General features: G+C 54.3%; 1 long non-coding RNA gene across 1 annotated transcript; it reads right to left on the bottom strand.

Annotated features, from left to right (window-relative positions):
- Window positions 1–7174: 7174 nt before the first annotated feature.
- Window positions 7175–11229, bottom strand: LOC132343086 (uncharacterized). Its single transcript, XR_009491762.1, has 2 exons — window positions 9070–11229; window positions 7175–8608 (listed from the first exon to the last, which is right to left on the bottom strand). It is a non-coding gene; the product is annotated as an uncharacterized lncRNA (long non-coding RNA).
- Between the last annotated feature and the right edge of the window lie 846 nt (window positions 11230–12075).

The following is a 12075-nucleotide window of genomic DNA, read 5'->3' as shown; positions in this document are numbered from 1 at the left end:
TCTGTCTCCTACCTGTATGACCTCCTGTCTTCATGATGTTTATATCAAAGAATCTAATGGAGGACCACGGAAACCCTTTGCAAACAGTAAAGCTCGAGTTATTTTCTTCCCTGCCCCAGTATACCAAATTGGATGCAAGAATGTCAGAGGATGGCCAGTCTGGAAGGTGTGGAGAAAACGCCATCCCGGCCTCTTCCCATGCTTGGTGGCCCAAGGTGCTTTACAGGAATACTACTTCCTCTGGGGCATCACTGCGTGTCTCGGTCGCTCCGGAGCCCCTTGGATAAAGCAAGAGCTTGTCCCCCGACCCCGCAAGCCCTGGTCCCGCGACCCGGCGGCACCCTCCGCTCCGGCCGGCAGGTGGCAGCACCCGCCCGGATTGGGGTCGGGCTTCGGCGACCGGCGCCAGCCAAGCGATCACTAACTTTCTCCCGGTGGCGTTCCCGTCTCCTCCGGGGCCGCGGCCGGCGTCAGATTCCCCGGCAGCGGCGGAGGCGCGGGCGCGCGGTCGGGCCCGGGGCGCTAATTAACAAGCCGTGCGGCTCGCCGCGTCCTATTTGCTGGAGCTGCGAGACCCGGGCCCCGCGGGGCCGAGGGACGTGTCCCCATTCCATCCCTGTGACAGGGTGACCAGTCTCCCACCCTCCAGCCGCACGCTCGGACCCTGCTGCTCTCCTTTAACCCACTTCCGGCCTCACCACCCCGGCGCGGAGCAGTAAAGACGCCGGCGAGGGCTGCAGGCGTATCCGCCTCCAGGCGCGGGATGAAGGGGACAGGCAGGCCCCTAAAACCATCCCCAGGCCCAGGCCGGCCCTAGGGTGCTTAGCAGAGCCTTATTGTCCAAAGCACCTCCCTCAGCTGTCTCCTGAAATCTCCCAACTCTGAGAAAGAGTGCAGAAGGTTGAGCCCCGGAAGCCCACGTAACCAACAGGCATAATCCCACGCTCTGGACCCCTAGTTCAATGCCCCTCCCACTACCTGCAGTGCCTCGGTTATGACGCCTCGGGTCTTTAGATAGTTATCGTCAACTCTTCTTCAGATGTTCAGTCTCTCTGTCCTTGGAGAGGGTGAAGGGAGGGGCAGGGGAAGGTTTAGGATCCTCCATTTAAGGAGCCACCAGGGCTAGAAATTGGATGGGAGGGGGACAGCCAGGGCAGCTGTGATAAAGGCACTCCAGATCAAGAGGAACCTGTCCTAGAGGCAGGAGAGGGAGCTGGGTGGCAGTGATGACCCGAGGCCACATGAGGTGGACAGGAGAGACCCCAGAGATGGCGGGTGAGAAGGAGGAAAACTCAGGAGGTGCTGAGGCACTGTGGGCCGGCCCTCCAACTCCTTCCTGGAAATGGGAGACTTGGCTAGTAGCTCCTCCATCCCACTGGCAGAACTGAGGCTGCACCCAGCTGGGGCCCAAAGAGCCTCCTCCCTTTGCTCCCCACCATCCCCTCCCCATCACTCAGATTCCAATACAATTTCCAGCTAACCAGCATGTCGATAGAACAAGTCGGGCAGCCGGATTGCTGGCCAATTACAGGAAATCATTCTGCTCCACAGCTCAGCGCCCAGGGAGAGGGAGGGAGGGAGGAAGGGAAGGGATGTGAGGGAGCAGGCACCCAGCTTGCAGGCTGGGAAGGGGCTCTGGCTTCGGTTGGAGCATGCAGTTCCCAGGGAGGGACTGGGATAGGAGAGCTGGGGTGGATAGGGAGGCTTCTGGGGCTGGGGGGTGTGGGCCAGCAGGGGTTCTTCCTCATCAGAGCTCATTCCCCAAGCCACAGAGATGAGAGCCAGGAGGAAAGGTGTCTGATTGGAGTAGAAGGGAGCAGAAGGGCAGATAGTGAGATTAGTCACCTCCAGAGTCCAGTGTTTGGGAATGAGGTTGGTACCCAGGCCTCCCTGGCCCAGAGGAACTCTGAAGGATCATCCCAATACCCAGAAGTGGGGCCCACATGGGCAGGACCTGTGCTTCACATCCAGCCATGGACCAAGGGGTCCAGACCCCCCTAAGGGGATCCTGGGGGACAAGGAGAAGGGGTTTAAAGAGGAGGCACGGAGGAAAGGTGCTGCAGCCTGCAGCTGAGTGGTCCAGCAACAGTCTCACTTGGTGAAGGGCTAAGTCTGGAAGCATCCTTCAGGACTCCAGAAGGTGGGACACAGAAACATGGGAGGGGACAAAGTCTTCCCCACTTACCTTCCCAGGGCCTCTGCCTGGCCTTCAAGAAACTTTCCCTCCTCTCAAAGGGCCCCCCTCTCCCTCTCTCCATCCATTTGAATCTATCCCTACCTCCCTTGATGAGCCAGATGTGTTTGCCACCCCCCTCCCACCTCCCACCTGCATCCCTCATCACATCTTTCCCAGAACTGCCTTAACTACCTTCTGGCCTTGCCACCCAGTAGACGCTGAGGTCCCCCTGATTCCCAGCACCAATGATTAGCTCCCTTGAGTGGTGCTGGGCTCTATCCCAAAGCAGTGAAAGATCCTTGACTTATAGGAATTTCTCCAGGGACTAACTCCACCCAGCGACTGACTACTGTTGCTCTGTTTGTCTTGAACCCCAAAATGAGTTAGGGGTGACCCAGTGATCCCTTACCCTGCTCCAGGCTGTAGCCACCTCCTGGAAGCCCCCTCCCAGATTCCTCAGCATCTTTCTGCTCCTTCTCCCCCATTCTAAACTCTCTCCTTCAAACCCCCATCAAAGGTGGAGCCTGGGTTAGATTCATCCCCCTCCCGTTCCCCACCTTGGTCATCCCAAGGGTACACAGCCAGGCAGACACCCCGGAGAGAAGACAGATCTCTGTGCCCCATGCACCAGGCACGCAGCTGTGCTCAGGAAAAACGCTGAATGAATGCAGTTGACTGGCAAGGCCGGCTTCAAAGTGGTGGGTGCATCGAGAGGGAGGGTCAGGGCCCTGGGGCCACTCCTACCCCAGGATCCCTGCCCGAGCCCACAGGCTTGGACGTCCGGAATGGGGGTGTCGGGGCTGGCCCCTTTGTACAAAGCAGGCGCCCTCGGCTCTGAGAGATTGAGATCAAGCCGCGGCTCGGACCTGTAAGAGTCGCCTTTCGCGGGCCCTCCCTCGGGCGCTGCCTCTCGCGGGCCCAGGGCCCAGTGCTCGGCGATCCGGAAGAGGGCGCCCCTCCCGCCCTCCCTCCCGCCCTCGTCCTCGGTGCCCCCGGCCCGGGCGCGCAGCGCTCCGCTGCCCACAGGCTCCGCGCCATCGATCGGGCCGCGGGGACCCGGGCGCACCGCCCCTCCACCCCTCGCTTTTCGCTTTTAATTGAAGTTTGTTTGAGCAGAGTGCAGAGCGGGCAGAGGCAGAAACCAAATATTTAGTTGCTGCAAATTGGCACCTCCAGATCAATTACCCGGCCCGTGTCAAGGCCTGCGCCGCCCCTGGCGCCCCGCGGAATCTCAATGCCGGGCTGCCCCCGCCCGGGCGGCCCGCGCCGCCCGCCTCCATCCCGCTGCACGTTTCTCATCAGCTCCAGCCATACATCACCCGTGGCCGCGAGGGGAACAGATTTTCAATGGGAAAAGTTCCCCGGGAGGGTCCTCGTTGCTGATTCCCGCCGAGCCCTGTGCTGTCTGCCCTCCACCCCTCCCGTCTTCACCCGGCCTGTCAGATTAGACGGGAACAGCCCGGGAGGTAAGAGTGAGATAAAGAGGGAGGTCCAAGGCAAGGACTTTGGGTCACATGGATTGACCCAACCTTAGTAAGTCCTCTTATCCTCTGAGTGGCTCAGGAGATGTTCCTTATGCTCCTTGAACCTCAGTTTCACCACCTATAATATGGGGCTCAGGCTTCATATTGTGGGGGGGCCAACACTGCAGAGAGACCTTGCCTGGCTCTGGGCTGGTACATCGTGGCTCTACTTCTTAGCTCTGCTAGGGGGTGAACATTCTTCTAGAATGAAATGAGGGACCTTGGGTTTGTAAGCCCTTCAACCAAACTACTGGAGAATACCCAAGGGAGAGCAGGGGGTGGCCAGCCCTCTAGAGTCTCTGGCAGAAGCTGGGCAGGCCAGGGCACGTGGGGGCAGGCTCCATCAGGAAAAGCTTTGATCAACAGCCCGGGTCCATCAGGGCACAGTCGGAAGAGGAAGTGCTTCTCCAGTACCAAAGACAGAGAGTTAGCTGGGCCTGAAGGAGGGCCGTGGCCTCAGAGGTGGGCCAGGGGAGTGAAACAGGAGGGAAGGGGACAGGGCACAACTTTGGAAAAACTGACATAGCCCAAGGACACAACATAAACTGATAAGAATTAAATGGGTCCAAGATGGCAGACAAGCCAACTTCAACTAGCCCTTGATCCTCAATCAGCAAGCTAAATGACACACCCAGAGGCACCATGACAGTTCCAAGGCACCATCAAAAGGCCAAAAATTGGGCAGTGGCCCAGTTCCTGGAAATCTCCATCCTTTCCCCAAATTGTTAAAGTAATCCTCCCACTCATTAGCCTATGAAGTAATCCAGCCCATAAAAGCTAACCACGCCATATTTCACAGGGCTGCACTTGCCCTCTGCGATGGCCCACACTCTGTCTATGGAGTGTGCTTCTCTGTGAATCAATCCACTTCTTACCTATCCCTTTGTCTCTCACTGAATTCTTTCTGCAATGAGACATCAAGAACCTGCGCTTCATTACTGTGGGTTGTGGCTGGGGGTTCGAGTCCTAGCCTTGTGGGTTAGAGTCCCAATCTGAGGTAAATGGTTTCAGAAGGAGGCTGGAGGGATCTGAAGGAAGGGCACCAAAAACTGAGTCCCAGGAGGCCGCGCCCATGGTGGGGGCATGGGGGCGAGCCCTACAGAGGAATCGGAAAACTGGGCTGCAGTTGAGGCTTGCCTTTTCCTGCTGTGTGACCCTGTGTCAGTTACTTAACCTCAGTTTTCCCAGGGCTTCCCTGGTGGCTCAGAGGTTAAAGAGTCTGCCCGCAATGCGGGAGACCTGGGTTCAATCCCTGGGTCAGGAAGATCCCTTGGAGAAGGAAATAGCAACCCACTCCAGTATTCTTGCCTGGAGAATCCCATGGATGAAGGAGCCTGGTGGGCTACAGTCCACGGGGTCGCAAAGAGTCAGACACGACTGAAGGACTTCACTTCCCATGTGTAAAATGGGGTTGACACCCTCTCACTCCCAGAGCCTTTGTGAAGAATGAAGGAGATGATATCTGGGAGAGGGAGAGACAAGGAAACTCCCAGACAGACTTCGAGGGAATGGTGCTGAGTCTGTGCGAGTTCCCATGCTTAGCCTCACTTCCATTCCAACAGCTTCCTTGAGGGAACTGGAGTTAAACGGTTTGGCATTTTTAAATGGCTGACCCGTCAAACAAAGTGACAGGCGCTCTAAGTGGAAGCAGAGGTGTTGGGGGAGGCGGTGACTGCCAGGTTTCTTGCTCTGAGAGCCCTTCCTTCACCCATCTCACCTTAAAGAATCTCCGGGCTGTCTGTCCCTTCTTCCCACCTCCACCTCCCCTCAGCCAAGAGACCTGTGTCCCCACTGAAGGGCAGGAGTCATCCATGCCTGGAGGAAAATTTTCTCCTATCAAGTCCTGATGGAAGTCAAGGCTAAAGCCCCCATGGTAAGTAGACTCACTCCTCAACTTCTTGATTTTCCCAACTGTGAAATGGGACCACAGATGGTGAGCCATTAATTACAAGGTGGCTTTTGGACTGGTGGGCAACCTCTAAAAGCTTCTGAATCCATTGCCCCACCCTCCACACACCTCCTACCCACCCCTTTCCCATACCTGCAACAAGATTATCTCCGCTGGCAAAAACCCCACCAGCCTCTTTGGGGATGGCCACCACCATTTGTCAAGTCAGGAAGTCCATCTGATGGTCTACCTTAAATGTCTCACTGTTTCCTTCAGGGAAAAGTTAAAGAACGAACAACAAAAGATAAATGTTCACGGCGAGGAGATGCCACACTATTTTTTAAAAAATACCTCCAAAGAGGGTGTGGGGTGGGAATTACCTTCGGACACAATGCTCTTTACACTAAACATCTTGGCGATAAATATAGCTGTGTAATTCTTTTTTCTCCTTGGCAGAGAGAAAGGCTGAGGCTGGGCAGCAAGGCAGAGGGACCCGAAAATATAAATCAATATGTGACTTTAATATATGTGCTCTCGGTGTCTGTGTGTGCTGGGGGATTATTAGTAACCTTGATTCCAGCTCAGTGTCCATGTGAGGCGGGGAGACACACGGCCCCCAGGGAGGAGAAGAGAAATTAGGAAGCCAAATTCTTCTCCTGATTGACACCTGGGTAAACATTATCCCCGGCAGAAGGAGAAGAAAAAAAGATCAATGCTGGGTATTTTTATCACGTTCCAGGACGGACAGGGAGGGAAATTAAAGAAACAGTCCCCTAGCCTCATTGAATGTGCTCATCTTCAAGGAGGAAGCAAAAAGGGTGGAAGCCATGTGGGGAGGGCGAGGGGAACTGACAGTGGGTGCATCCCAGGGGGCGTGGCCATTGCTTCTCTCACCCTGGGGCACTTACGTGAGTGGCAGCAGGTACAAAGGAGTCAGCCCGTTAATGCCAGGGCAAAGGCACCAGCTTTGATGGGGAAATCATAGGCCATGGAGTCTAACATGAGATCAGATTCTGGCTTCAACGGAGGGCCAAGAGGCATTAGTCTTAATGGGGTTGTTGGGGATATTTCTAGTAGGAGCTTTCCAGAGCATGGAGGGGGAGAGTGGCTTCAGTGGGGGCTGGGGGGAGTGAGTGGCCCAGGAGTGGTCAGCACCAACAGGGAGAGAAAGAGGCATCTCTCTGGTTGTTGTTCAGTTGCTCAGTCCTGTCCAACTCTTTGCGACCCCACGGACTGCAGCACACTAGGCTTCCCTGCCGTTCATCATCTCCTGGAGTTTGCTCAAACTCATGTCCATTGAGTTGGTGATGCCATCCAACCAACTCAACCTTTGTCATCCCCTTCTCCTCCTGCCTTCAGTCTTTCCCAGCATCAGAGTCTTTTCCAATGAGTCCAATCTGGATTGTCTTGGAAAGTGGGTCTCTGTTCTACAGACAAGAAAACCTGGCCTCCATCCCTTTGTTTCTGGCCTCCACCCCTTTGTTTCTGGCCTTCACCTCCTCCTGGTTATATGACCTTGACTAAGTCATTTGACCTCACAGAGACCCACCTGTCTTATCAGTAAAATAACGCAGGTAGGCTCTGCTCTTCTCATTTCACAGAATTTTTAATGGGATTATACAAAACCCTGAAGTGGTAAGGAGTTATTACTACCTAGAGCAACTCCGTGCAATAGAAATACAATGTAAGGCATGCACATGATTGGAAAGATTCTAGTAGCCGAATTAAAAGTGTACAAAGATGGACATCCCTGGTGGTCCCATGGTTAAGAATCTGCCTTGCAATGCAGGGGACATGGGTTTGATCCCTGGTCAGGGAATTAAGATTCCAGTTGCCATGGAGCAACTAAAGGATTCCTCATAATGCAAGACCTGATGCAGCCAAATAAATAAATATTTTTTAAAGTAAAAAGAAATGGGTGAAATTAATTTAAACCATATTTTAAAAATTCAATCCAGGCTATCTAAAACATTAGTGTTTCAACAAGTGATACTAGTTACGTTACAAGTGCTCAGTGGCCACAGGTGTCGGGTGGCCACATATTGTTCAGTTGCTAACTCGTGTCCAACTCTTTGTGACCCCTATGGACTTCTTGGGATTCCCTGGTGGCTTAGAGGGTAAAGAGTCTGCCTGCGATGTGGGAGACCTGAGTTCGATCCCTGGGTTAGGAAGATTCCCTGGAGAAGAAAATGGCAACCCACTCCAGTATTCTTGCCATGGGAAATTCCATGGATGGAAGAGCCTGGTGGGCTACAGTCCATAGGGTCGAAAAGAGTCAGACATGACTGAGCGACTTCTTTTTGGACTTCTTAGGTGGTGCTAGTGGTAAAGAACTCACCTGCCAATACAGGTAGACATAAGAGACACAGGTTCAATCCCTAGGTTGGGAAGATTCCCTGGAGGAGGGGACAGCAACTCACTCCAGTATTCTTTCCTGGAGAATCCCATGGACAGAAGAGCCTGATGGGCTATGGTCCATAGTGTTGCAGAGAGTCAGTCACAATGGAAGTGAATTAGCACACATGCACAGATTACAGCACGCCAGGCTTCCCTGTCCTTCACTGGCAACACACTGGACCAGCATAGATCTAGAACAAAAAACCCCACAGGCAAGGGGCTTCTGTCGCCTTAACAGTGGGGAGCGGCCCCTGTGAAGTGCAAGGTAGAGCACCCCTTTTTAGAAAGGCAATTTTGTGGCTGCAAATGGGCCCCCACAGGAGGCTTCCTGGGGGAGGCAGAGTGACAGCAGTGGTCCTCCCATCAGTAAGCCCACTGCAGGTCCCCAGACCTGGATAAGACCTGGGGCTGGGGTGGACACTGAGCTCCCCATCTGGCCACCCACCCCCCATCCCCAGCCCTCGGAGCAGCCTGAGGTGGAGAGAAGAACCTGCCAGCTGGTCTTGGAAACTCTTCAATCCTGGTGCTTCTGCTTCCTGGCTGTGAGATCGAAGGCAAAGGGATGGTCTTGATCAACGCCATTTCAGCATGGGTGGAAAGGTTTCTTACACAATGCTTCCGAAGCTGTGAGCATGGGGTGTGGGAAAGAGAATGTGAGGCGGGAGGACAGGGGAGTCCCTTTCAAGGGCACCCCATCCTGAGTGGCTTTTGCTGGGCATGTTCGCAGAGTCTACAGGGCCCACCCTAACTCCTGGGGGAGGCCAACTTCCAGAAAAGGTGTGATTCCCCAGGAGTCACCCAGCAAACCCAGAAAAAGCTTTGCTGGGAGCTCCCTGCTTTGGGGCCAGGCCACTTGGGTCTCGCTTCTCAGCTGCTCTCTCGCTTCTCAGCTGCTCTCAGCACCAGGATTTGTGGAGAGGAATGAACATGCCATTCCACATGTTTCAGGGCATGTTTCAGGGCAACTTGAGCGCTGGCAGGGAGGCAGCCTTCCTGAGTCTGCTGATGCTGGGAGCCAAGGAAGGAGGCAGCCTGGAACTCTCACCAGAGCCCGTGCCCAAGTGCCCCCAGCCCCTATTACCCACCGATTCCTGAAGTCCTGGCTGCAGAATTATCCTGCCAGGGGAGGGATGTGGGGAGAGGCGCCAGGCTCCCCGGGACCAAGTGCTGCAGTGAGCCTTCAGTGACAGCTTTTGCAGACTCTGCAACCAAACGGGAGAGATGGGATTTCAGAAGATCTGAATCCTAGGAGGTCCAGCAAACGAGCTTCAGGAGATGCATGGACATATCTCCTGTCCCCATCACTGAAGGCAAAACTTTGAGTCTGTGCTTTTTTTCTAAGTTAAGGGTCTAAGCTTTTGTCAAGGCTTAGAGGCATCTGTGACTCCTGAAAGAATAAGAACCACTGCTCTAGACACACACACTCACAAATACACACACTCACAAATATACTCACAAATACACAATGCACTCACAAATACACACATACACTCACAAAGACACACAAATATATACGTATATGCATAACCACATGTACAGGCTTCCCTGGTGGCTCAGATGGTAAAGAATCCACCAGCAATGCAAGAGACCTGGGTTTGATCCCTGGGTTGGGAAGATCCCCTGGAGGAGGGCATGGCAACCCACTCCAGTATTCTTGCCTAGAGAATCCCCATGGACAGATAAGCCTGGTAGGCTACAGTCCATGGGGTTGCAAAGAGTCAGACATGACTAAGCACACACACAACTACATATACACACATGCACACATATACCCACATACACCCACATACACACACACTCCCTCTCGTTTCAGGTCTCTTCCACCTTGGCTCCACCCCGCGCAGTTCTGCCTCCATGGACATCCTCTCTCCAAAAGTGCGATAGTGACTTCTCTGGTGATCCAGTGCCTGGGACTCTGCGCTGTCAATGCAGGGGGTGTGGGTTCTATCCCTGGTCAGGGAACTAAGATCCTGCATGCTATGCAGTGTGGCCGAAAAAAAAAAACAAAAAAAACAAACCCAACTGCTATTAGCCCATTCTTCCCAGTTAGAGACTGGCGATGATGCCCAGTGCCTACCAAATTCAACTGTGGACTCCTGGCTTTGGCATTCAAAGAGCCCCCCTACCATCTCGACCTCTCTTCCTGCCACAAAGAGGAATCTGTTTCCAGCCCAGCTTGTGGCTCCAAGTAACCTGCCATATATGGTCGACTCTCCCTGTCTCTGCCCTGGCCATTTCTCCTCCTGGGACATCCTTCCTTTCCACCTCCCCTCCCACTTAACTGGAATCTCAAGGCCTGCAGGACCTGGCTCATGTTGCCGCCTCCTCCATGAAACCTTCCTCAGCCTCATTAGAGTGTCTGCATTCCTCTAGTCCATCTCCCATGGTTCTTTGTGTGTCCCAGGTCCTGGATCCTCATCACTCACAATCTCAGACTCTGGGTCACCAGACTGCACTTAGCTTGTCACCCAGTGAAAACTGTAAACCCCTGGAGGGCGGGGCCTACAGGGTGGTGTCCGTGAATCCTCTCTGAATCCATCTCCAACCATCATACTTCCCGTCCCACTCACCTCCCCCCCAGCCCCCAAGGTAATACCAAGGTCGGGTGAGAGAGAAAAACAGATGAAGCCACATTTTGCAAATCACGATGTATACCCCGCTCAAGTGCTCCCCTCCTCCTAAGACTCTTCCTGGACTCCCGCCCGCCCTTGGCTTTGATCTGTCTGGTCCCTCCCCATCCCCCCAGGTCCAGATGTCGAGAGCCTGAGTGGCTCGATGGGAGAGACATGTGTCTCTCTGTCTCTGAGTCTGGATCTCGTCTGTGTTCCCGATAGACATCTAGCCTCCCCCATCAGACTGAGAATGGGAGGACCTACCTTTTCTGTTTTTTCTTTTTTTTCCTTTCTTTCCTCTCCCCATTCCATCAAATAAGGATTTCAAATAGCTCTCAGAGACACACGTGACAAGATACAAAATGAGAGAGGAAGTGGGGATGGAAGAGTCTTGCTTTCTCCTTCCCCAGGCACGGTCTCTGGCACCCAGCAAAGGGAAGCTTTCAAAGCCGCCCATCCTGAGCCCATTCATCCTCCTTCCCTGCGACCTCAAGTGCAGATGTGGCCAGCGCCCTCCTCCCTTGCCAACCCACCAGGCTCCATCCGCTGCCAACCCTGGCCCTACCATCCCGGCTCACCCGACCCGGCCCTTCATGCTCTGGCTCCTTCTCCCTCCTGCTCCCATCTGCAACCACAGCACATCTCAGCTGTCTGATTAACTCAATTGATTAATTAAGCTCTAATGAGCGCTATGACTCACCCCTGCAGCTGCTGACCAGGAGGCCAGTGGTGCCAGGAAAGGCACCAGGGCCACAGGCAGGGGCTTAAGAGGACCCAGGGGACAGGAAGCTCAGTGTTTGGTGCCCCTGGTAAGGGAAGCACAAACCTTGCCCTGGGCTAGGTCTTTTCCAGAGCCCTGGTGGATGAGGGATGTCCCGGGGGCTCTCTGGGCCAGGGGGTCAGTTCCAGAATGACACAGTTAGCATCTACCTGCTGAAGGTGGGGGCAGGGGGCAGGAGGTATTGATTGGCTGAGAGGTGCAGGAAGGGGACTAGACCCCCTCAGAGTCTCACCCTGACTCCCAGACCTTCACCTGCTGAGACCCAGCAGGCTGTGTGGAAGCCAGACCTGACCATAGGAGCCAGGCTTAGCCTTCCCAGCAGCGCCAATTCTGAGGTTTCTCCCACCCACAGAACTCCTTCCTAGCCAGGCATGTGGTCCAGGCACTTCCCCTGGACCTGGTTGCTGGCTGTCAATCCCAAATAACCACAGGGCTCCGCAGAATTCCAGCTCCCTATATTGCCAGCCTCCTCCACCACCCCTGACCACTGACTCACCCCTCCTCCAGACTCTATCCCCTTGTCTGGGTTCAGGAACAAATGCCCTCCATTAACAACGATAATCAGTGGAATGGAATCTTCCACCTCATAAAGTACATCTGTATCCATATTCTCCAGAATCTTGAAAGCTAGAGCCAGGGCTCATTTCTAGAAATGAGGAAACGGAGACTTCAGCTTGCCCTACCTAGATGACAACTGG

This window comes from Bos taurus, chromosome 19 (genome assembly GCF_002263795.3).
Source record: "Bos taurus isolate L1 Dominette 01449 registration number 42190680 breed Hereford chromosome 19, ARS-UCD2.0, whole genome shotgun sequence".
Taxonomy (NCBI): domain Eukaryota; kingdom Metazoa; phylum Chordata; class Mammalia; order Artiodactyla; family Bovidae; genus Bos; species Bos taurus.
This window is presented reverse-complemented; position numbering and strand designations above follow the sequence as displayed.